General features: G+C 47.3%; 49 non-coding genes and 13 pseudogenes across 49 annotated transcripts in view; all 62 read right to left on the bottom strand.

Annotated features, from left to right (window-relative positions):
• The window catches only part of LOC138540339 (5S ribosomal RNA), a 119-nt gene extending 114 nt beyond the window's left edge, over nt 1–5 (bottom strand). The window contains exon 1 of the ribosomal RNA XR_011288390.1: nt 1–5. This exon is cut by the window's left edge and continues 114 nt beyond it. This is a non-coding gene — a ribosomal RNA (5S ribosomal RNA).
• A 106-nt stretch (nt 6–111) lies between these two features.
• On the bottom strand, nt 112–230 carry LOC138539082 (5S ribosomal RNA). The gene has a single exon (XR_011287160.1). It is a non-coding gene; the product is annotated as a 5S ribosomal RNA (ribosomal RNA).
• A 453-nt stretch (nt 231–683) lies between these two features.
• LOC138545352 (5S ribosomal RNA) lies at nt 684–792 on the bottom strand (annotated as a pseudogene).
• A 106-nt stretch (nt 793–898) lies between these two features.
• Nucleotides 899–1,017, bottom strand: LOC138548348 (5S ribosomal RNA). The gene has a single exon (XR_011292154.1). It is a non-coding gene; the product is annotated as a 5S ribosomal RNA (ribosomal RNA).
• Nucleotides 1,018–1,123: 106 nt separating this feature from the next.
• LOC138550650 (5S ribosomal RNA) lies at nt 1,124–1,242 on the bottom strand. Its single transcript, XR_011294399.1, has one exon. It is a non-coding gene; the product is annotated as a 5S ribosomal RNA (ribosomal RNA).
• Nucleotides 1,243–1,348: 106 nt separating this feature from the next.
• LOC138540338 (5S ribosomal RNA) lies at nt 1,349–1,467 on the bottom strand. Its single transcript, XR_011288389.1, has one exon. It is a non-coding gene; the product is annotated as a 5S ribosomal RNA (ribosomal RNA).
• Nucleotides 1,468–1,573: 106 nt separating this feature from the next.
• LOC138539081 (5S ribosomal RNA) lies at nt 1,574–1,692 on the bottom strand. Its single transcript, XR_011287159.1, has one exon. It is a non-coding gene; the product is annotated as a 5S ribosomal RNA (ribosomal RNA).
• Nucleotides 1,693–2,156: 464 nt separating this feature from the next.
• On the bottom strand, nt 2,157–2,275 carry LOC138551113 (5S ribosomal RNA). The gene has a single exon (XR_011294846.1). It is a non-coding gene; the product is annotated as a 5S ribosomal RNA (ribosomal RNA).
• A 106-nt stretch (nt 2,276–2,381) lies between these two features.
• LOC138548347 (5S ribosomal RNA) lies at nt 2,382–2,500 on the bottom strand. Its single transcript, XR_011292153.1, has one exon. It is a non-coding gene; the product is annotated as a 5S ribosomal RNA (ribosomal RNA).
• A 106-nt stretch (nt 2,501–2,606) lies between these two features.
• Nucleotides 2,607–2,725, bottom strand: LOC138540672 (5S ribosomal RNA). The gene has a single exon (XR_011288711.1). It is a non-coding gene; the product is annotated as a 5S ribosomal RNA (ribosomal RNA).
• Nucleotides 2,726–2,831: 106 nt separating this feature from the next.
• On the bottom strand, nt 2,832–2,950 carry LOC138540337 (5S ribosomal RNA). Its single transcript, XR_011288388.1, has one exon. It is a non-coding gene; the product is annotated as a 5S ribosomal RNA (ribosomal RNA).
• A 106-nt stretch (nt 2,951–3,056) lies between these two features.
• Nucleotides 3,057–3,175, bottom strand: LOC138539079 (5S ribosomal RNA). Its single transcript, XR_011287157.1, has one exon. It is a non-coding gene; the product is annotated as a 5S ribosomal RNA (ribosomal RNA).
• Nucleotides 3,176–3,638: 463 nt separating this feature from the next.
• LOC138545351 (5S ribosomal RNA) lies at nt 3,639–3,747 on the bottom strand (annotated as a pseudogene).
• A 106-nt stretch (nt 3,748–3,853) lies between these two features.
• On the bottom strand, nt 3,854–3,972 carry LOC138548346 (5S ribosomal RNA). Its single transcript, XR_011292152.1, has one exon. It is a non-coding gene; the product is annotated as a 5S ribosomal RNA (ribosomal RNA).
• Nucleotides 3,973–4,078: 106 nt separating this feature from the next.
• Nucleotides 4,079–4,197, bottom strand: LOC138540394 (5S ribosomal RNA). The gene has a single exon (XR_011288443.1). It is a non-coding gene; the product is annotated as a 5S ribosomal RNA (ribosomal RNA).
• Nucleotides 4,198–4,303: 106 nt separating this feature from the next.
• LOC138544797 (5S ribosomal RNA) lies at nt 4,304–4,422 on the bottom strand. The gene has a single exon (XR_011290747.1). It is a non-coding gene; the product is annotated as a 5S ribosomal RNA (ribosomal RNA).
• A 106-nt stretch (nt 4,423–4,528) lies between these two features.
• Nucleotides 4,529–4,647, bottom strand: LOC138550955 (5S ribosomal RNA). Its single transcript, XR_011294695.1, has one exon. It is a non-coding gene; the product is annotated as a 5S ribosomal RNA (ribosomal RNA).
• Nucleotides 4,648–5,111: 464 nt separating this feature from the next.
• Nucleotides 5,112–5,230, bottom strand: LOC138551112 (5S ribosomal RNA). The gene has a single exon (XR_011294845.1). It is a non-coding gene; the product is annotated as a 5S ribosomal RNA (ribosomal RNA).
• A 106-nt stretch (nt 5,231–5,336) lies between these two features.
• Nucleotides 5,337–5,455, bottom strand: LOC138548344 (5S ribosomal RNA). The gene has a single exon (XR_011292150.1). It is a non-coding gene; the product is annotated as a 5S ribosomal RNA (ribosomal RNA).
• A 106-nt stretch (nt 5,456–5,561) lies between these two features.
• On the bottom strand, nt 5,562–5,670 carry LOC138542672 (5S ribosomal RNA; annotated as a pseudogene).
• A 106-nt stretch (nt 5,671–5,776) lies between these two features.
• On the bottom strand, nt 5,777–5,895 carry LOC138550649 (5S ribosomal RNA). The gene has a single exon (XR_011294398.1). It is a non-coding gene; the product is annotated as a 5S ribosomal RNA (ribosomal RNA).
• A 106-nt stretch (nt 5,896–6,001) lies between these two features.
• LOC138537440 (5S ribosomal RNA) lies at nt 6,002–6,120 on the bottom strand. Its single transcript, XR_011285574.1, has one exon. It is a non-coding gene; the product is annotated as a 5S ribosomal RNA (ribosomal RNA).
• A 106-nt stretch (nt 6,121–6,226) lies between these two features.
• On the bottom strand, nt 6,227–6,345 carry LOC138539078 (5S ribosomal RNA). The gene has a single exon (XR_011287156.1). It is a non-coding gene; the product is annotated as a 5S ribosomal RNA (ribosomal RNA).
• Nucleotides 6,346–6,798: 453 nt separating this feature from the next.
• On the bottom strand, nt 6,799–6,907 carry LOC138546577 (5S ribosomal RNA; annotated as a pseudogene).
• Nucleotides 6,908–7,013: 106 nt separating this feature from the next.
• Nucleotides 7,014–7,132, bottom strand: LOC138539077 (5S ribosomal RNA). The gene has a single exon (XR_011287155.1). It is a non-coding gene; the product is annotated as a 5S ribosomal RNA (ribosomal RNA).
• A 464-nt stretch (nt 7,133–7,596) lies between these two features.
• LOC138551111 (5S ribosomal RNA) lies at nt 7,597–7,715 on the bottom strand. The gene has a single exon (XR_011294844.1). It is a non-coding gene; the product is annotated as a 5S ribosomal RNA (ribosomal RNA).
• Nucleotides 7,716–7,821: 106 nt separating this feature from the next.
• On the bottom strand, nt 7,822–7,940 carry LOC138542266 (5S ribosomal RNA). The gene has a single exon (XR_011290253.1). It is a non-coding gene; the product is annotated as a 5S ribosomal RNA (ribosomal RNA).
• A 106-nt stretch (nt 7,941–8,046) lies between these two features.
• On the bottom strand, nt 8,047–8,155 carry LOC138543956 (5S ribosomal RNA; annotated as a pseudogene).
• A 106-nt stretch (nt 8,156–8,261) lies between these two features.
• On the bottom strand, nt 8,262–8,370 carry LOC138545767 (5S ribosomal RNA; annotated as a pseudogene).
• A 106-nt stretch (nt 8,371–8,476) lies between these two features.
• LOC138551128 (5S ribosomal RNA) lies at nt 8,477–8,595 on the bottom strand. Its single transcript, XR_011294860.1, has one exon. It is a non-coding gene; the product is annotated as a 5S ribosomal RNA (ribosomal RNA).
• A 106-nt stretch (nt 8,596–8,701) lies between these two features.
• Nucleotides 8,702–8,820, bottom strand: LOC138550648 (5S ribosomal RNA). Its single transcript, XR_011294397.1, has one exon. It is a non-coding gene; the product is annotated as a 5S ribosomal RNA (ribosomal RNA).
• A 106-nt stretch (nt 8,821–8,926) lies between these two features.
• On the bottom strand, nt 8,927–9,045 carry LOC138540336 (5S ribosomal RNA). Its single transcript, XR_011288387.1, has one exon. It is a non-coding gene; the product is annotated as a 5S ribosomal RNA (ribosomal RNA).
• A 106-nt stretch (nt 9,046–9,151) lies between these two features.
• LOC138542444 (5S ribosomal RNA) lies at nt 9,152–9,270 on the bottom strand. Its single transcript, XR_011290425.1, has one exon. It is a non-coding gene; the product is annotated as a 5S ribosomal RNA (ribosomal RNA).
• Nucleotides 9,271–9,723: 453 nt separating this feature from the next.
• On the bottom strand, nt 9,724–9,832 carry LOC138545350 (5S ribosomal RNA; annotated as a pseudogene).
• Nucleotides 9,833–9,938: 106 nt separating this feature from the next.
• LOC138548343 (5S ribosomal RNA) lies at nt 9,939–10,057 on the bottom strand. Its single transcript, XR_011292149.1, has one exon. It is a non-coding gene; the product is annotated as a 5S ribosomal RNA (ribosomal RNA).
• A 106-nt stretch (nt 10,058–10,163) lies between these two features.
• On the bottom strand, nt 10,164–10,282 carry LOC138550647 (5S ribosomal RNA). The gene has a single exon (XR_011294396.1). It is a non-coding gene; the product is annotated as a 5S ribosomal RNA (ribosomal RNA).
• A 106-nt stretch (nt 10,283–10,388) lies between these two features.
• Nucleotides 10,389–10,507, bottom strand: LOC138540335 (5S ribosomal RNA). Its single transcript, XR_011288386.1, has one exon. It is a non-coding gene; the product is annotated as a 5S ribosomal RNA (ribosomal RNA).
• Nucleotides 10,508–10,613: 106 nt separating this feature from the next.
• LOC138539076 (5S ribosomal RNA) lies at nt 10,614–10,732 on the bottom strand. Its single transcript, XR_011287154.1, has one exon. It is a non-coding gene; the product is annotated as a 5S ribosomal RNA (ribosomal RNA).
• A 464-nt stretch (nt 10,733–11,196) lies between these two features.
• On the bottom strand, nt 11,197–11,315 carry LOC138551110 (5S ribosomal RNA). Its single transcript, XR_011294843.1, has one exon. It is a non-coding gene; the product is annotated as a 5S ribosomal RNA (ribosomal RNA).
• A 106-nt stretch (nt 11,316–11,421) lies between these two features.
• On the bottom strand, nt 11,422–11,540 carry LOC138542265 (5S ribosomal RNA). Its single transcript, XR_011290252.1, has one exon. It is a non-coding gene; the product is annotated as a 5S ribosomal RNA (ribosomal RNA).
• A 106-nt stretch (nt 11,541–11,646) lies between these two features.
• On the bottom strand, nt 11,647–11,755 carry LOC138543955 (5S ribosomal RNA; annotated as a pseudogene).
• Nucleotides 11,756–11,861: 106 nt separating this feature from the next.
• On the bottom strand, nt 11,862–11,970 carry LOC138545766 (5S ribosomal RNA; annotated as a pseudogene).
• Nucleotides 11,971–12,076: 106 nt separating this feature from the next.
• Nucleotides 12,077–12,195, bottom strand: LOC138551116 (5S ribosomal RNA). The gene has a single exon (XR_011294849.1). It is a non-coding gene; the product is annotated as a 5S ribosomal RNA (ribosomal RNA).
• Nucleotides 12,196–12,301: 106 nt separating this feature from the next.
• On the bottom strand, nt 12,302–12,420 carry LOC138550646 (5S ribosomal RNA). Its single transcript, XR_011294395.1, has one exon. It is a non-coding gene; the product is annotated as a 5S ribosomal RNA (ribosomal RNA).
• A 106-nt stretch (nt 12,421–12,526) lies between these two features.
• Nucleotides 12,527–12,645, bottom strand: LOC138540334 (5S ribosomal RNA). Its single transcript, XR_011288385.1, has one exon. It is a non-coding gene; the product is annotated as a 5S ribosomal RNA (ribosomal RNA).
• Nucleotides 12,646–12,751: 106 nt separating this feature from the next.
• LOC138542442 (5S ribosomal RNA) lies at nt 12,752–12,870 on the bottom strand. Its single transcript, XR_011290423.1, has one exon. It is a non-coding gene; the product is annotated as a 5S ribosomal RNA (ribosomal RNA).
• A 453-nt stretch (nt 12,871–13,323) lies between these two features.
• LOC138545349 (5S ribosomal RNA) lies at nt 13,324–13,432 on the bottom strand (annotated as a pseudogene).
• A 106-nt stretch (nt 13,433–13,538) lies between these two features.
• Nucleotides 13,539–13,657, bottom strand: LOC138540930 (5S ribosomal RNA). Its single transcript, XR_011288954.1, has one exon. It is a non-coding gene; the product is annotated as a 5S ribosomal RNA (ribosomal RNA).
• A 106-nt stretch (nt 13,658–13,763) lies between these two features.
• LOC138550645 (5S ribosomal RNA) lies at nt 13,764–13,882 on the bottom strand. Its single transcript, XR_011294394.1, has one exon. It is a non-coding gene; the product is annotated as a 5S ribosomal RNA (ribosomal RNA).
• A 106-nt stretch (nt 13,883–13,988) lies between these two features.
• On the bottom strand, nt 13,989–14,107 carry LOC138540333 (5S ribosomal RNA). Its single transcript, XR_011288384.1, has one exon. It is a non-coding gene; the product is annotated as a 5S ribosomal RNA (ribosomal RNA).
• A 106-nt stretch (nt 14,108–14,213) lies between these two features.
• On the bottom strand, nt 14,214–14,332 carry LOC138539075 (5S ribosomal RNA). Its single transcript, XR_011287153.1, has one exon. It is a non-coding gene; the product is annotated as a 5S ribosomal RNA (ribosomal RNA).
• Nucleotides 14,333–14,796: 464 nt separating this feature from the next.
• On the bottom strand, nt 14,797–14,915 carry LOC138551109 (5S ribosomal RNA). Its single transcript, XR_011294842.1, has one exon. It is a non-coding gene; the product is annotated as a 5S ribosomal RNA (ribosomal RNA).
• Nucleotides 14,916–15,021: 106 nt separating this feature from the next.
• Nucleotides 15,022–15,140, bottom strand: LOC138542264 (5S ribosomal RNA). The gene has a single exon (XR_011290251.1). It is a non-coding gene; the product is annotated as a 5S ribosomal RNA (ribosomal RNA).
• Nucleotides 15,141–15,246: 106 nt separating this feature from the next.
• On the bottom strand, nt 15,247–15,355 carry LOC138543104 (5S ribosomal RNA; annotated as a pseudogene).
• A 106-nt stretch (nt 15,356–15,461) lies between these two features.
• On the bottom strand, nt 15,462–15,570 carry LOC138545765 (5S ribosomal RNA; annotated as a pseudogene).
• Nucleotides 15,571–15,676: 106 nt separating this feature from the next.
• LOC138551104 (5S ribosomal RNA) lies at nt 15,677–15,795 on the bottom strand. Its single transcript, XR_011294838.1, has one exon. It is a non-coding gene; the product is annotated as a 5S ribosomal RNA (ribosomal RNA).
• A 106-nt stretch (nt 15,796–15,901) lies between these two features.
• On the bottom strand, nt 15,902–16,020 carry LOC138550644 (5S ribosomal RNA). Its single transcript, XR_011294393.1, has one exon. It is a non-coding gene; the product is annotated as a 5S ribosomal RNA (ribosomal RNA).
• A 106-nt stretch (nt 16,021–16,126) lies between these two features.
• On the bottom strand, nt 16,127–16,245 carry LOC138542221 (5S ribosomal RNA). Its single transcript, XR_011290208.1, has one exon. It is a non-coding gene; the product is annotated as a 5S ribosomal RNA (ribosomal RNA).
• A 106-nt stretch (nt 16,246–16,351) lies between these two features.
• On the bottom strand, nt 16,352–16,470 carry LOC138542441 (5S ribosomal RNA). Its single transcript, XR_011290422.1, has one exon. It is a non-coding gene; the product is annotated as a 5S ribosomal RNA (ribosomal RNA).
• A 453-nt stretch (nt 16,471–16,923) lies between these two features.
• On the bottom strand, nt 16,924–17,032 carry LOC138545348 (5S ribosomal RNA; annotated as a pseudogene).
• A 106-nt stretch (nt 17,033–17,138) lies between these two features.
• Nucleotides 17,139–17,257, bottom strand: LOC138548342 (5S ribosomal RNA). Its single transcript, XR_011292148.1, has one exon. It is a non-coding gene; the product is annotated as a 5S ribosomal RNA (ribosomal RNA).
• A 106-nt stretch (nt 17,258–17,363) lies between these two features.
• On the bottom strand, nt 17,364–17,482 carry LOC138549427 (5S ribosomal RNA). Its single transcript, XR_011293211.1, has one exon. It is a non-coding gene; the product is annotated as a 5S ribosomal RNA (ribosomal RNA).
• Nucleotides 17,483–17,500: the final 18 nt, after the last annotated feature.

Genomic DNA, 17,500 nt, shown 5'->3' with positions numbered 1-17,500 from the left:
TAGGCTCTGGGCCTAGTGAGTTTTGTACTTTTAAGCATCTAGTCGGCTAGACCTTGCAGTTTTAAAAGGCAATTGAGAAAGGGCTCACTTCCTGAACTTGGAGCACAAAAAAGCCTACAGCACCTGGTATTCCCAGGCGGTCTCCCATCCAGGTACTAACTAGGCCTGACACTGCTTAACTTCCGAGATCAGTCGAGATCGGGTGCATTCAGTGTGGTGTGGCCGTAGGCTCTAGGAATGCTAAGAATATTACTCTTATGCATTTGCATTTAGTAAGCTAAGCCATGCAGCCACTTGCAACATGATACCACGCTCATCGCTCGATCAGGCGAGATATATAAGACTGGTGGGCCCATTCAGGACTCCTATGTCTGGTAGGATAACTTTAATTCATCCATCCTGTGTCTGTTGCAGGGAGGTGGAGAGAACAATCAACACAATAATGGTTTTCTTTCATGCCTCTTGAAGGACTCAATATTCTCTGTACTGCATTACATGTGAAAGTCGATTTATTACCCATGAACACACTACCTGTATGCTAATTCTATGTAAAAAGGTAGCTCCAGCCCTCATGATGTTGTCCAACATTTCCGCTATAAAACGGGATACAATTATTTTGGAAACATACCAAATTTGAAAAATAATTGAGAAGTTGCGCAATTACTAATCATGGAGCACAAAAAAGCCTACAGCACCTGGTATTCCCAGGCAGTCTCCCATCCAGGTACTAACTAGGCCTGACCCTGCTTAGCTTCCGAGATCGGGCGCATTCAGTGTGGTGTGGCCGTAGGCTCTGGGCCTAGTGAGTTTTGTACTTTTAAGCATCTAGTCGGCTAGACCTTGCAGTTTTGAAAGGCAATTGTGAAATGGCTCACTTCCTGAACTTGGAGCACAAAAAAGCCTACAGCACCTGGTATTCCCAGGTGGTCTCCCATCCAGGTACTAACTAGGCCCGACACTGCTTAGCTTCCGAGATCAGACGAGATCGGGCGCAATCAGTGTGGTGTGGCCGTAGGCTCTGGGCCTAGTGAGTTTTGTACTTTTAAGCATCTAGTCAGCTAGACCTTGTAGTTTTGAAAGGCAATTGAGAAATGGCTCACTTCCTGAACTTGGAGCACAAAAAAGCCTACAGCACCTGGTATTCCCAGGCGGTCTCCCATCCAGGTACTAACGAGGCCCGACACTGCTTAGCTTCCGAGATCAGACGAGATCGGGCGCATTCAGTGTGGTGTGGCCGTAGGCTCTGGTTCTTGTGAGTTTTGTACTTTTAAGCATCTAGTCGGCTAGACCTTGCAGTTTTGAAAGGCAATTGAGAAATGGCTCACTTCCTGAACTTGGAGTACAAAAAAGCCTACAGCACCTGGTATTCCCAGGCGGTCTTCCATCCAGGTACTAACTAGGCCCGACACTGCTTAGCTTCTGAGATCAGACGAGATCAGGCACATTCAGTGTGGTGTGGCCGTAGGCTCTGGGCCTAGTGAGTTTTGTACTTTTAAGCATCTAGTCGGCTAGACCTTGCAGTTTTAAAAGGCAATTGAGAAAGGGCTCACTTCCTGAACTTGGAGCACAAAAAAGCCTACAGCACCTGGTATTCCCAGGCGGTCTCCCATCCAGGTACTAACTAGGCCTGACACTGCTTAACTTCCGAGATCAGTCGAGATCGGGTGCATTCAGTGTGGTGTGGCCGTAGGCTCTAGGAATGCTAAGAATATTACTCTTATGCATTTGCATTTAGTAAGCTAAGCCATGCAGCCACTTGCAACATGATACCACGCTCATCGCTCGATCAGCCTCGATCAGGCGAGATATATAAGACTGGTGGGCCCATTCAGGACTCCTATGTCTGGTAGGATAACTTTAATTCATCCATCCTGTGTCTGTTGCAGGGAGGTGGAGAGAACAATCAACACAATAATGGTTTTCTTTCATGCCTCTTGAAGGACTCAATATTCTCTGTACTGCATTACATGTGAAAGTCGATTTATTACCCATGAACACACTACCTGTATGCTAATTCTATATAAAAAGGTAGCTCCAGCCCTCATGATGTTGTCCAACATTTCCGCTATAAAACGGGATACAATTATTTTGGAAACATACCAAATTTGAAAAATAATTGAGAAGTTGCGCAATTACTAATCATGGAGCACAAAAAAAGCCTACAGCACCTGGTATTCCCAGGCAGTCTCCCATCCAGGTACTAACTAGGCCCGACACTGCTTAGCTTCTGAGATCAGACGAGATCAGGCGCATTCAGTGTGGTGTGGCCGTAGGCTCTGGGCCTAGTGAGTTTTGTACTTTTAAGCATCTAGTCGGCTAGACCTTGCAGTTTTGAAAGGCAATTGAGAAAGGGCTCACTTCCTGAACTTGGAGCACAAAAAAGCCTACAGCACCTGGTATTCCCAGGTGGTCTCCCATCCAGGTACTAACTAGGCCCGACACTGCTTAGCTTCCGAGATCAGACGAGATCGGGCGCAATCAGTGTGGTGTGGCCGTAGGCTCTGGGCCTAGTGAGTTTTGTACTTTTAAGCATCTAGTCAGCTAGACCTTGCAGTTTTGAAAGGCAATTGAGAAATGGCTCACTTCCTGAACTTGGAGCACAAAAAAGCCTACAGCACCTGGTATTCCCAGGCGGTCTCCCATCCAGGTACTAACGAGGCCCGACACTGCTTAGCTTCCAAGATCAGACGAGATCGGGCGCATTCAGTGTGGTGTGGCCGTAGGCTCTGGTTCTTGTGAGTTTTGTACTTTTAAGCATCTAGTCGGCTAGACCTTGCAGTTTTGAAAGGCAATTGAGAAATGGCTCACTTCCTGAACTTGGAGTACAAAAAAGCCTACAGCACCTGGTATTCCCAGGCGGTCTTCCATCCAGGTACTAACTAGGCCCGACACTGCTTAGCTTCTGAGATCAGACGAGATCAGGCACATTCAGTGTGGTGTGGCCGTAGGCTCTGGGCCTAGTGAGTTTTGTACTTTTAAGCATCTAGTCGGCTAGACCTTGCAGTTTTAAAAGGCAATTGAGAAAGGGCTCACTTCCTGAACTTGGAGCACAAAAAAGCCTACAGCACCTGGTATTCCCAGGCGGTCTCCCATCCAGGTACTAACTAGGCCTGACACTGCTTAACTTCCGAGATCAGTCGAGATCGGGTGCATTCAGTGTGGTGTGGCCGTAGGCTCTAGGAATGCTAAGAATATTACTCTTATGCATTTGCATTTAGTAAGCTAAGCCATGCAGCCACTTGCAACATGATACCACGCTCATCGCTCGATCAGGCTCGATCAGGCGAGATATATAAGACTGGTGGGCCCATTCAGGACTCCTATGTCTGGTAGGATAACTTTAATTCATCCATCCTGTGTCTGTTGCAGGGAGGTGGAGAGAACAATCAACACAATAATGGTTTTCTTTCATGCCTCTTGAAGGACTCAATATTCTCTGTACTGCATTACATGTGAAAGTCGATTTATTACCCATGAACACACTACCTGTATGCTAATTCTATGTAAAAAGGTAGCTCCAGCCCTCATGATGTTGTCCAACATTTCCGCTATAAAACGGGATACAATTATTTTGGAAACATACCAAATTTGAAAAATAATTGAGAAGTTGCGCAATTACTAATCATGGAGCACAAAAAAGCCTACAGCACCTGGTATTCCCAGGCAGTCTCCCATCCAGGTACTAACTAGGCCTGACCCTGCTTAGCTTCCGAGATCGGGCGCATTCAGTGTGGTGTGGCCGTAGGCTCTGGGCCTAGTGAGTTTTGTACTTTTAAGCATCTAGTCGGCTAGACCTTGCAGTTTTGAAAGGCAATTGTGAAATGGCTCACTTCCTGAACTTGGAGCACAAAAAAGCCTACAGCACCTGGTATTCCCAGGTGGTCTCCCATCCAGGTACTAACTAGGCCCGACACTGCTTAGCTTCCGAGATCAGACGAGATCGGGCGCAATCAGTGTGGTGTGGCCGTAGGCTCTGGGCCTAGTGAGTTTTGTACTTTTAAGCATCTAGTCAGCTAGACCTTGTAGTTTTGAAAGGCAATTGAGAAATGGCTCACTTCCTGAACTTGGAGCACAAAAAAGCCTACAGCACCTGGTATTCCCAGGCGATCTCCCATCCAGGTACTAACGAGGCCCGACACTGCTTAGCTTCCGAGATCAGACGAGATCGGGCGCATTCAGTGTGGTGTGGCCGTAGGCTCTGGTTCTTGTGAGTTTTGTACTTTTAAGCATCTAGTCGGCTAGACCTTGCAGTTTTGAAAGGCAATTGAGAAATGGCTCACTTCCTGAACTTGGAGTACAAAAAAGCCTACAGCACCTGGTATTCCCAGGCGGTCTCCCATCCAGGTACTAACTAGGCCCGACACTGCTTAGCTTCTGAGATCAGACGAGATCAGGCGCATTCAGTGTGGTGTGGCCGTAGGCTCTGGGCCTAGTGAGTGTTGTACTTTTAAGCATCTAGTCGGCTAGACCTTGCAGTTTTAAAAGGCAATTGAGAAAGGGCTCACTTCCTGAACTTGGAGCACAAAAAAGCCTACAGCACCTGGTATTCCCAGGCGGTCTCCCATCCAGGTACTAACTAGGCCTGACACTGCTTAACTTCCGAGATCAGACGAGATCGGGTGCATTCAGTGTGGTGTGGCCATAGGCTCTAGGAATGCTAAGAATATTACTCTTATGCATTTGCATTTAGTAAGCTAAGCCATGCAGCCACTTGCAACATGATACCACGCTCATCGCTCGATCAGGCTCGATCAGGCGAGATATATAAGACTGGTGGGCCCATTCAGGACTCCTATGTCTGGTAGGATAACTTTAATTCATCCATCCTGTGTCTGTTGCAGGGAGGTGGAGAGAACAATCAACACAATAATGGTTTTCTTTCATGCCTCTTGAAGGACTCAATATTCTCTGTACTGCATTACATGTGAAAGTCGATTTATTACCCATGAACACACTACCTGTATGCTAATTCTATGTAAAAAGGTAGCTCCAGCCCTCATGATGTTGTCCAACATTTCCGCTATAAAACGGGATACAATTATTTTGGAAATATACCAAATTTGAAAAATAATTGAGAAGTTGCGCAATTACTAATCATGGAGCACAAAAAAAGCCTACAGCACCTGGTATTCCCAGGCAGTCTCCCATCCAGGTACTAACTAGGCCCGACACTGCTTAGCTTCTGAGATCAGACGAGATCAGGCGCATTCAGTGTGGTGTGGCCGTAGGCTCTGGGCCTAGTGAGTTTTGTACTTTTAAGCATCTAGTCGGCTAGACCTTGCAGTTTTGAAAGGCAATTGAGAAAGGGCTCACTTCCTGAACTTGGAGCACAAAAAAGCCTACAGCACCTGGTATTCCCAGGTGGTCTCCCATCCAGGTACTAACTAGGCCCGACACTGCTTAGCTTCCGAGATCAGACGAGATCGGGCGCAATCAGTGTGGTGTGGCCGTAGGCTCTGGGCCTAGTGAGTTTTGTACTTTTAAGCATCTAGTCGGCTAGACCTTGCAGTTTTGAAAGGCAATTGTGAAATGGCTCACTTCCTGAACTTGGAGCACAAAAAAGCCTACAGCACCTGGTATTCCCAGGTGGTCTCCCATCCAGGTACTAACTAGGCCCAACACTGCTTAGCTTCCGAGATCGGGCGCAATCAGTGTGGTGTGGCCGTAGGCTCTGGGCCTAGTGAGTTTTGTACTTTTAAGCATCTAGTCAGCTAGACCTTGTAGTTTTGAAAGGCAATTGAGAAATGGCTCACTTCCTGAACTTGGAGCACAAAAAAGCCTACAGCACCTGGTATTCCCAGGCGGTCTCCCATCCAGGTACTAACGAGGCCCGACACTGCTTAGCTTCCGAGATCAGACGAGATCGGGCGCATTCAGTGTGGTGTGGCCGTAGGCTCTGGTTCTTGTGAGTTTTGTACTTTTAAGCATCTAGTCGGCTAGACCTTGCAGTTTTGAAAGGCAATTGAGAAATGGCTCACTTCCTGAACTTGGAGTACAAAAAAGCCTACAGCACCTGGTATTCCCAGGCGGTCTTCCATCCAGGTACTAACTAGGCCCAACACTGCTTAGCTTCTGAGATCAGACGAGATCAGGCACATTCAGTGTGGTGTGGCCGTAGGCTCTGGGCCTAGTGAGTTTTGTACTTTTAAGCATCTAGTCGGCTAGACCTTGCAGTTTTAAAAGGCAATTGAGAAAGGGCTCACTTCCTGAACTTGGAGCACAAAAAAGCCTACAGCACCTGGTATTCCCAGGCGGTCTCCCATCCAGGTACTAACTAGGCCTGACACTGCTTAACTTCCGAGATCAGTCGAGATCGGGTGCATTCAGTGTGGTGTGGCCGTAGGCTCTAGGAATGCTAAGAATATTACTCTTATGCATTTGCATTTAGTAAGCTAAGCCATGCAGCCACTTGCAACATGATACCACGCTCATCGCTCGATCAGGCGAGATATATAAGACTGGTGGGCCCATTCAGGACTCCTATGTCTGGTAGGATAACTTTAATTCATCCATCCTGTGTCTGTTGCAGGGAGGTGGAGAGAACAATCAACACAATAATGGTTTTCTTTCATGCCTCTTGAAGGACTCAATATTCTCTGTACTGCATTACATGTGAAAGTCGATTTATTACCCATGAACACACTACCTGTATGCTAATTCTATGTAAAAAGGTAGCTCCAGCCCTCATGATGTTGTCCAACATTTCCGCTATAAAACGGGATACAATTATTTTGGAAACATACCAAATTTGAAAAATAATTGAGAAGTTGCGCAATTACTAATCATGGAGCACAAAAAAGCCTACAGCACCTGGTATTCCCAGGCAGTCTCCCATCCAGGTACTAACTAGGCCTGACCCTGCTTAGCTTCCGAGATCGGGCACATTCAGTGTGGTGTGGCCGTAGGCTCTGGGCCTAGTGAGTTTTGTACTTTTAAGCATCTAGTCGGCTAGACCTTGCAGTTTTAAAAGGCAATTGAGAAAGGGCTCACTTCCTGAACTTGGAGCACAAAAAAGCCTACAGCACCTGGTATTCCCAGGCGGTCTCCCATCCAGGTACTAACTAGGCCTGACACTGCTTAACTTCCGAGATCAGTCGAGATCGGGTGCATTCAGTGTGGTGTGGCCGTAGGCTCTAGGAATGCTAAGAATATTACTCTTATGCATTTGCATTTAGTAAGCTAAGCCATGCAGCCACTTGCAACATGATACCACGCTCATCGCTCGATCAGCCTCGATCAGGCGAGATATATAAGACTGGTGGGCCCATTCAGGACTCCTATGTCTGGTAGGATAACTTTAATTCATCCATCCTGTGTCTGTTGCAGGGAGGTGGAGAGAACAATCAACACAATAATGGTTTTCTTTCATGCCTCTTGAAGGACTCAATATTCTCTGTACTGCATTACATGTGAAAGTCGATTTATTACCCATGAACACACTACCTGTATGCTAATTCTATGTAAAAAGGTAGCTCCAGCCCTCATGATGTTGTCCAACATTTCCGCTATAAAACGGGATACAATTATTTTGGAAACATACCAAATTTGAAAAATAATTGAGAAGTTGCGCAATTACTAATCATGGAGCACAAAAAAAGCCTACAGCACCTGGTATTCCCAGGCAGTCTCCCATCCAGGTACTAACTAGGCCCGACACTGCTTAGCTTCTGAGATCAGACGAGATCAGGCGCATTCAGTGTGGTGTGGCCGTAGGCTCTGGGCCTAGTGAGTTTTGTACTTTTAAGCATCTAGTCGGCTAGACCTTGCAGTTTTGAAAGGCAATTGAGAAAGGGCTCACTTCCTGAACTTGGAGCACAAAAAAGCCTACCGCACCTGGTATTCCCAGGCGGTCTCCCATCCAGGTACTAACTAGGCCCGACACTGCTTAGCTTCTGAGATCAGATGAGATCGGGCGCATTCAGTGTGGTGTGGCCGAAGGCTCTGGGCTTAGTGAGTTTTGTACTTTTAAGCATCTAGTCGGCTAGACCTTGCAGTTTTGAAAGGCAATTGTGAAATGGCTCACTTCCTGAACTTGGAGCACAAAAAAGCCTACAGCACCTGGTATTCCCAGGTGGTCTCCCATCCAGGTACTAACTAGGCCCGACACTGCTTAGCTTCCGAGATCAGACGCAATCAGTGTGGTGTGGCCGTAGGCTCTGGGCCTAGTGAGTTTTGTACTTTTAAGCATCTAGTCAGCTAGACCTTGCAGTTTTGAAAGGCAATTGAGAAATGGCTCACTTCCTGAACTTGGAGCACAAAAAAGCCTACAGCACCTGGTATTCCCAGGCGGTCTCCCATCCAGATACTAAAGAGGCCCGACACTGCTTAGCTTCCGAGATCGGGCGCATTCAGTGTGGTGTGGCCGTAGGGTCTGGGCCTTGTGAGTTTTGTACTTTTAAGCATCTAGTCGGCTAGACCTTGCAGTTTTGAAAGGCAATTGTGAAATGGCTCACTTCCTGAACTTGGAGCACAAAAAAGCCTACAGCACCTGGTATTCCCAGGTGGTCTCCCATCCAGGTACTAACTAGGCCCGACACTGCTTAGCTTCCGAGATCAGACGAGATCGGGCGCATTCAGTGTGGTGTGGCCGTAGGCTCTGGGCCTAGTGAGTTTTGTACTTTTAAGCATCTAGTCGGCTAGACCTTGCAGTTTTGAAAGGCAATTGAGAAATGGCTCACTTCCTGAACTTGGAGTACAAAAAAGCCTACAGCACCTGGTATTCCCAGGCGGTCTCCCATCCAGGTACTAACGAGGCCCGACACTGCTTAGCTTCCGAGATCAGACGAGATCGGGCGCATTCAGTGTGGTGTGGCCGTAGGCTCTGGTTCTTGTGAGTTTTGTACTTTTAAGCATCTAGTCGGCTAGACCTTGCAGTTTTGAAAGGCAATTGAGAAATGGCTCACTTCCTGAACTTGGAGTACAAAAAAGCCTACAGCACCTGGTATTCCCAGGCGGTCTTCCATCCAGGTACTAACTAGGCCCGACACTGCTTAGCTTCTGAGATCAGACGAGATCAGGCACATTCAGTGTGGTGTGGCCGTAGGCTCTGGGCCTAGTGAGTTTTGTACTTTTAAGCATCTAGTCGGCTAGACCTTGCAGTTTTAAAAGGCAATTGAGAAAGGGCTCACTTCCTGAACTTGGAGCACAAAAAAGCCTACAGCACCTGGTATTCCCAGGCGGTCTCCCATCCAGGTACTAACTAGGCCTGACACTGCTTAACTTCCAAGATCAGTCGAGATCAGGTGCATTCAGTGTGGTGTGGCCGTAGGCTCTAGGAATGCTAAGAATATTACTCTTATGCATTTGCATTTAGTAAGCTAAGCCATGCAGCCACTTGCAACATGATACCACGCTCATCGCTCGATCAGGCGAGATATATAAGACTGGTGGGCCCATTCAGGACTCCTATGTCTGGTAGGATAACTTTAATTCATCCATCCTGTGTCTGTTGCAGGGAGGTGGAGAGAACAATCAACACAATAATGGTTTTCTTTCATGCCTCTTGAAGGACTCAATATTCTCTGTACTGCATTACATGTGAAAGTCGATTTATTACCCATGAACACACTACCTGTATGCTAATTCTATGTAAAAAGGTAGCTCCAGCCCTCATGATGTTGTCCAACATTTCCGCTATAAAACGGGATACAATTATTTTGGAAACATACCAAATTTGAAAAATAATTGAGAAGTTGCGCAATTACTAATCATGGAGCACAAAAAAGCCTACAGCACCTGGTATTCCCAGGCAGTCTCCCATCCAGGTACTAACTAGGCCTGACCCTGCTTAGCTTCCGAGATCGGGCGCATTCAGTGTGGTGTGGCCGTAGGCTCTGGGCCTAGTGAGTTTTGTACTTTTAAGCATCTAGTCGGCTAGACCTTGCAGTTTTGAAAGGCAATTGTGAAATGGCTCACTTCCTGAACTTGGAGCACAAAAAAGCCTACAGCACCTGGTATTCCCAGGTGGTCTCCCATCCAGGTACTAACTAGGCCCGACACTGCTTAGCTTCCGAGATCAGACGAGATCGGGCGCAATCAGTGTGGTGTGGCCGTAGGCTCTGGGCCTAGTGAGTTTTGTACTTTTAAGCATCTAGTCAGCTAGACCTTGTAGTTTTGAAAGGCAATTGAGAAATGGCTCACTTCCTGAACTTGGAGCACAAAAAAGCCTACAGCACCTGGTATTCCCAGGCGGTCTCCCATCCAGGTACTAACGAGGCCCGACACTGCTTAGCTTCCGAGATCAGACGAGATCGGGCGCATTCAGTGTGGTGTGGCCGTAGGCTCTGGTTCTTGTGAGTTTTGTACTTTTAAGCATCTAGTCGGCTAGACCTTGCAGTTTTGAAAGGCAATTGAGAAATGGCTCACTTCCTGAACTTGGAGTACATAAAAGCCTACAGCACCTGGTATTCCCAGGCGGTCTTCCATCCAGGTACTAACTAGGCCCGACACTGCTTAGCTTCTGAGATCAGACGAGATCAGGCACATTCAGTGTGGTGTGGCCGTAGGCTCTGGGCCTAGTGAGTTTTGTACTTTTAAGCATCTAGTCGGCTAGACCTTGCAGTTTTAAAAGGCAATTGAGAAAGGGCTCACTTCCTGAACTTGGAGCACAAAAAAGCCTACAGCACCTGGTATTCCCAGGCGGTCTCCCATCCAGGTACTAACTAGGCCTGACACTGCTTAACTTCCGAGATCAGTCGAGATCGGGTGCATTCAGTGTGGTGTGGCCGTAGGCTCTAGGAATGCTAAGAATATTACTCTTATGCATTTGCATTTAGTAAGCTAAGCCATGCAGCCACTTGCAACATGATACCACGCTCATCGCTCGATCAGCCTCGATCAGGCGAGATATATAAGACTGGTGGGCCCATTCAGGACTCCTATGTCTGGTAGGATAACTTTAATTCATCCATCCTGTGTCTGTTGCAGGGAGGTGGAGAGAACAATCAACACAATAATGGTTTTCTTTCATGCCTCTTGAAGGACTCAATATTCTCTGTACTGCATTACATGTGAAAGTCGATTTATTACCCATGAACACACTACCTGTATGCTAATTCTATGTAAAAAGGTAGCTCCAGCCCTCATGATGTTGTCCAACATTTCCGCTATAAAACGGGATACAATTATTTTGGAAACATACCAAATTTGAAAAATAATTGAGAAGTTGCGCAATTACTAATCATGGAGCACAAAAAAAGCCTACAGCACCTGGTATTCCCAGGCAGTCTCCCATCCAGGTACTAACTAGGCCCGACACTGCTTAGCTTCTGAGATCAGACGAGATCAGGCGCATTCAGTGTGGTGTGGCCGTAGGCTCTGGGCCTAGTGAGTTTTGTACTTTTAAGCATCTAGTCGGCTAGACCTTGCAGTTTTGAAAGGCAATTGAGAAAGGGCTCACTTCCTGAACTTGGAGCACAAAAAAGCCTACCGCACCTGGTATTCCCAGGCGGTCTCCCATCCAGGTACTAACTAGGCCCGACACTGCTTAGCTTCTGAGATCAGATGAGATCGGGCGCATTCAGTGTGGTGTGGCCGAAGGCTCTGGTCTTAGTGAGTTTTGTACTTTTAAGCATCTAGTCGGCTAGACCTTGCAGTTTTGAAAGGCAATTGTGAAATGGCTCACTTCCTGAACTTGGAGCACAAAAAAGCCTACAGCACCTGGTATTCCCAGGTGGTCTCCCATCCAGGTACTAACTAGGCCCGACACTGCTTAGCTTCCGAGATCAGACGCAATCAGTGTGGTGTGGCCGTAGGCTCTGGGCCTAGTGAGTTTTGTACTTTTAAGCATCTAGTCAGCTAGACCTTGCAGTTTTGAAAGGCAATTGAGAAATGGCTCACTTCCTGAACTTGGAGCACAAAAAAGCCTACAGCACCTGGTATTCCCAGGCGGTCTCCCATCCAGATACTAAAGAGGCCCGACACTGCTTAGCTTCCGAGATCGGGCGCATTCAGTGTGGTGTGGCCGTAGGGTCTGGGCCTTGTGAGTTTTGTACTTTTAAGCATCTAGTCGGCTAGACCTTGCAGTTTTGAAAGGCAATTGTGAAATGGCTCACTTCCTGAACTTGGAGCACAAAAAAGCCTACAGCACCTGGTATTCCCAGGTGGTCTCCCATCCAGGTACTAACTAGGCCCGACACTGCTTAGCTTCCGAGATCAGACGAGATCGGGCGCATTCAGTGTGGTGTGGCCGTAGGCTCTGGGCCTAGTGAGTTTTGTACTTTTAAGCATCTAGTCGGCTAGACCTTGCAGTTTTGAAAGGCAATTGAGAAATGGCTCACTTCCTGAACTTGGAGTACAAAAAAGCCTACAGCACCTGGTATTCCCAGGCGGTCTCCCATCCAGGTACTAACGAGGCCCGACACTGCTTAGCTTCCGAGATCAGACGAGATCGGGCGCATTCAGTGTGGTGTGGCCGTAGGCTCTGGTTCTTGTGAGTTTTGTACTTTTAAGCATCTAGTCGGCTAGACCTTGCAGTTTTGAAAGGCAATTGAGAAATGGCTCACTTCCTGAACTTGGAGTACAAAAAAGCCTACAGCACCTGGTATTCCCAGGCGGTCTTCCATCCAGGTACTAACTAGGCCCGACACTGCTTAGCTTCTGAGATCAGACGAGATCAGGCACATTCAGTGTGGTGTGGCCGTAGGCTCTGGGCCTAGTGAGTTTTGTACTTTTAAGCATCTAGTCGGCTAGACCTTGCAGTTTTAAAAGGCAATTGAGAAAGGGCTCACTTCCTGAACTTGGAGCACAAAAAAGCCTACAGCACCTGGTATTCCCAGGCGGTCTCCCATCCAGGTACTAACTAGGCCTGACACTGCTTAACTTCCAAGATCAGTCGAGATCAGGTGCATTCAGTGTGGTGTGGCCGTAGGCTCTAGGAATGCTAAGAATATTACTCTTATGCATTTGCATTTAGTAAGCTAAGCCATGCAGCCACTTGCAACATGATACCACGCTCATCGCTCGATCAGGCGAGATATATAAGACTGGTGGGCCCATTCAGGACTCCTATGTCTGGTAGGATAACTTTAATTCATCCATCCTGTGTCTGTTGCAGGGAGGTGGAGAGAACAATCAACACAATAATGGTTTTCTTTCATGCCTCTTGAAGGACTCAATATTCTCTGTACTGCATTACATGTGAAAGTCGATTTATTACCCATGAACACACTACCTGTATGCTAATTCTATGTAAAAAGGTAGCTCCAGCCCTCATGATGTTGTCCAACATTTCCGCTATAAAACGGGATACAATTATTTTGGAAACATACCAAATTTGAAAAATAATTGAGAAGTTGCGCAATTACTAATCATGGAGCACAAAAAAGCCTACAGCACCTGGTATTCCCAGGCAGTCTCCCATCCAGGTACTAACTAGGCCTGACCCTGCTTAGCTTCCGAGATCGGGCGCATTCAGTGTGGTGTGGCCGTAGGCTCTGGGCCTAGTGAGTTTTGTACTTTTAAGCATCTAGTCGGCTAGACCTTGCAGTTTTGAAAGGCAATTGTGAAATGGCTCACTTCCTGAACTTGGAGCACAAAAAAGCCTACAGCACCTGGTATTCCCAGGTGGTCTCCCATCCAGGTACTAACTAGGCCCGACACTGCTTAGCTTCCGAGATCAGACGAGATTGGGCGCAATCAGTGTGGTGTGGCCGTAGGCTCTGGGCCTAGTGAGTTTTGTACTTTTAAGCATCTAGTCAGCTAGACCTTGTAGTTTTGAAAGGCAATTGAGAAATGGCTCACTTCCTGAACTTGGAGCACAAAAAAGCCTACAGCACCTGGTATTCCCAGGCGGTCTCCCATCCAGGTACTAACGAGGCCCGACACTGCTTAGCTTCCGAGATCAGACGAGATCGGGCGCATTCAGTGTGGTGTGGCCGTAGGCTCTGGTTCTTGTGAGTTTTGTACTTTTAAGCATCTAGTCGGCTAGACCTTGCAGTTTTGAAAGGCAATTGAGAAATGGCTCACTTCCTGAACTTGGAGTACAAAAAAGCCTACAGCACCTGGTATTCCCAGGCGGTCTTCCATCCAGGTACTAACTAGGCCCGACACTGCTTAGCTTCTGAGATCAGACGAGATCAGGCACATTCAGTGTGGTGTGGCCGTAGGCTCTGGGCCTAGTGAGTTTTGTACTTTTAAGCATCTAGTCGGCTAGACCTTGCAGTTTTAAAAGGCAATTGAGAAAGGGCTCACTTCCTGAACTTGGAGCACAAAAAAGCCTACAGCACCTGGTATTCCCAGGCGGTCTCCCATCCAGGTACTAACTAGGCCTGACACTGCTTAACTTCCGAGATCAGTCGAGATCGGGTGCATTCAGTGTGGTGTGGCCGTAGGCTCTAGGAATGCTAAGAATATTACTCTTATGCATTTGCATTTAGTAAGCTAAGCCATGCAGCCACTTGCAACATGATACCACGCTCATCGCTCGATCAGCCTCGATCAGGCGAGATATATAAGACTGGTGGGCCCATTCAGGACTCCTATGTCTGGTAGGATAACTTTAATTCATCCATCCTGTGTCTGTTGCAGGGAGGTGGAGAGAACAATCAACACAATAATGGTTTTCTTTCATGCCTCTTGAAGGACTCAATATTCTCTGTACTGCATTACATGTGAAAGTCGATTTATTACCCATGAACACACTACCTGTATGCTAATTCTATGTAAAAAGGTAGCTCCAGCCCTCATGATGTTGTCCAACATTTCCGCTATAAAACGGGATACAATTATTTTGGAAACATACCAAATTTGAAAAATAATTGAGAAGTTGCGCAATTACTAATCATGGAGCACAAAAAAAGCCTACAGCACCTGGTATTCCCAGGCAGTCTCCCATCCAGGTACTAACTAGGCCCGACACTGCTTAGCTTCTGAGATCAGACGAGATCAGGCGCATTCAGTGTGGTGTGGCCGTAGGCTCTGGGCCTAGTGAGTTTTGTACTTTTAAGCATCTAGTCGGCTAGACCTTGCAGTTTTGAAAGGCAATTGAGAAAGGGCTCACTTCCTGAACTTGGAGCACAAAAAAGCCTACCGCACCTGGTATTCCCAGGCGGTCTCCCATCCAGGTACTAACTAGGCCCGACACTGCTTAGCTTCTGAGATCAGATGAGATCGGGCGCATTCAGTGTGGTGTGGCCGAAGGCTCTGGGCTTAGTGAGTTTTGTACTTTTATGCATCTAGTCGGCTAGACCTTGCAGTTTTGAAAGGCAATTGTGAAATGGCTCACTTCCTGAACTTGGAGCACAAAAAAGCCTACAGCACCTGGTATTCCCAGGTGGTCTCCCATCCAGGTACTAACTAGGCCCGACACTGCTTAGCTTCCGAGATCAGATGCAATCAGTGTGGTGTGGCCGTAGGCTCTGGGCCTAGTGAGTTTTGTACTTTTAAGCATCTAGTCAGCTAGACCTTGCAGTTTTGAATGGCAATTGAGAAATGGCTCACTTCCTGAACTTGGAGCACAAAAAAGCCTACAGCACCTGGTATTCCCAGGCGGTCTCCCATCCAGATACTAAAGAGGCCCGACACTGCTTAGCTTCCGAGATCGGGCGCATTCAGTGTGGTGTGGCCGTAGGGTCTGGGCCTTGTGAGTTTTGTACTTTTAAGCATCTAGTCGGCTAGACCTTGCAGTTTTGAAAGGCAATTGTGAAATGGCTCACTTCCTGAACTTGGAGCACAAAAAAGCCTACAGCACCTGGTATTCCCAGGTGGTCTCCCATCCAGGTACTAACTAGGCCCGACACTGCTTAGCTTCCGAGATCAGACGAGATCGGGCGCATTCAGTGTGGTGTGGCCGTAGGCTCTGGGCCTAGTGAGTTTTGTACTTTTAAGCATCTAGTCGGCTAGACCTTGCAGTTTTGAAAGGCAATTGAGAAATGGCTCACTTCCTGAACTTGGAGTACAAAAAAGCCTACAGCACCTGGTATTCCCAGGCGGTCTCCCATCCAGGTACTAACGAGGCCCGACACTGCTTAGCTTCCGAGATCAGACGAGATCGGGCGCATTCAGTGTGGTGTGGCCGTAGGCTCTGGTTCTTGTGAGTTTTGTACTTTTAAGCATCTAGTCGGCTAGACCTTGCAGTTTTGAAAGGCAATTGAGAAATGGCTCACTTCCTGAACTTGGAGTACAAAAAAGCCTACAGCACCTGGTATTCCCAGGCGGTCTTCCATCCAGGTACTAACTAGGCCCGACACTGCTTAGCTTCTGAGATCAGACGAGATCAGGCAAATTCAGTGTGGTGTGGCCGTAAGCTCTGGGCCTAGTGAGTTTTGTACTTTTAAGCATCTAGTCGGCTAGACCTTGCAGTTTTAAAAGGCAATTGAGAAAGGGCTCACTTCCTGAACTTGGAGCACAAAAAAGCCTACAGCACCTGGTATTCCCAGGCGGTCTCCCATCCAGGTACTAACTAGGCCTGACACTGCTTAACTTCCAAGATCAGTCGAGATCAGGTGCATTCAGTGTGGTGTGGCCGTAGGCTCTAGGAATGCTAAGAATATTACTCTTATGCATTTGCATTTAGTAAGCTAAGCCATGCAGCCACTTGCAACATGATACCACGCTCATCGCTCGATCAGGCGAGATATATAAGACTGGTGGGCCCATTCAGGACTCCTATGTCTGGTAGGATAACTTTAATTCATCCATCCTGTGTCTGTTGCAGGGAGGTGGAGAGAACAATCAACACAATAATGGTTTTCTTTCATGCCTCTTGAAGGACTCAATATTCTCTGTACTGCATTACATGTGAAAGTCGATTTATTACCCATGAACACACTACCTGTATGCTAATTCTATGTAAAAAGGTAGCTCCAGCCCTCATGATGTTGTCCAACATTTCCGCTATAAAACGGGATACAATTATTTTGGAAACATACCAAATTTGAAAAATAATTGAGAAGTTGCGCAATTACTAATCATGGAGCACAAAAAAGCCTACAGCACCTGGTATTCCCAGGCAGTCTCCCATCCAGGTACTAACTAGGCCTGACCCTGCTTAGCTTCCGAGATCGGGCGCATTCAGTGTGGTGTGGCCGTAGGCTCTGGGCCTAGTGAGTTTTGTACTTTTAAGCATCTAGTCGGCTATACCTTGCAGTTTTGAAAGGCAATTGTGAAATGGCTCACTTCCTGAACTTGGAGCACAAAAAAGCCTACAGCACCTGGTATTCCCAGGTGGTCTCCCATCCAGGTACTAACTAGGCCCGACACTGCTTAGCTTCCGAGATCAGACGAGATCGGGCGCAATCAGTGTGGTGTGGCCGTAGGCTCTGGGCCTAGTGAGTTTTGTACTTTTAAGCATCTAGTCAGCTAGACCTTGTAGTTTTGAAAGGCAATTGAGAAATGGCTCACTTCCTGAACTTGGAGCACAAAAAAGCCTACAGCACCTGGTATTCCCAGGCGGTCACCCATCCAGGTACTAACGAGGCCCGACACTGCTTAGCTTCCGAGATCAGACGAGATCGGGCGCATTCAGTGTGGTGTGGCCGTAGGCTCTGGTTCTTGTGAGTTT

The sequence above is a fragment of the Ambystoma mexicanum genome, unplaced genomic scaffold (assembly GCF_040938575.1).
Source record: "Ambystoma mexicanum isolate Mex_15411 unplaced genomic scaffold, UKY_AmexF1_1 Mex_scaf10, whole genome shotgun sequence".
NCBI classification, from domain to species: Eukaryota; Metazoa; Chordata; class Amphibia; order Caudata; family Ambystomatidae; genus Ambystoma; species Ambystoma mexicanum.
The sequence above is the reverse complement of the archived record's forward strand: the minus strand, read 5'-3'. Positions and strand labels throughout refer to the sequence as shown.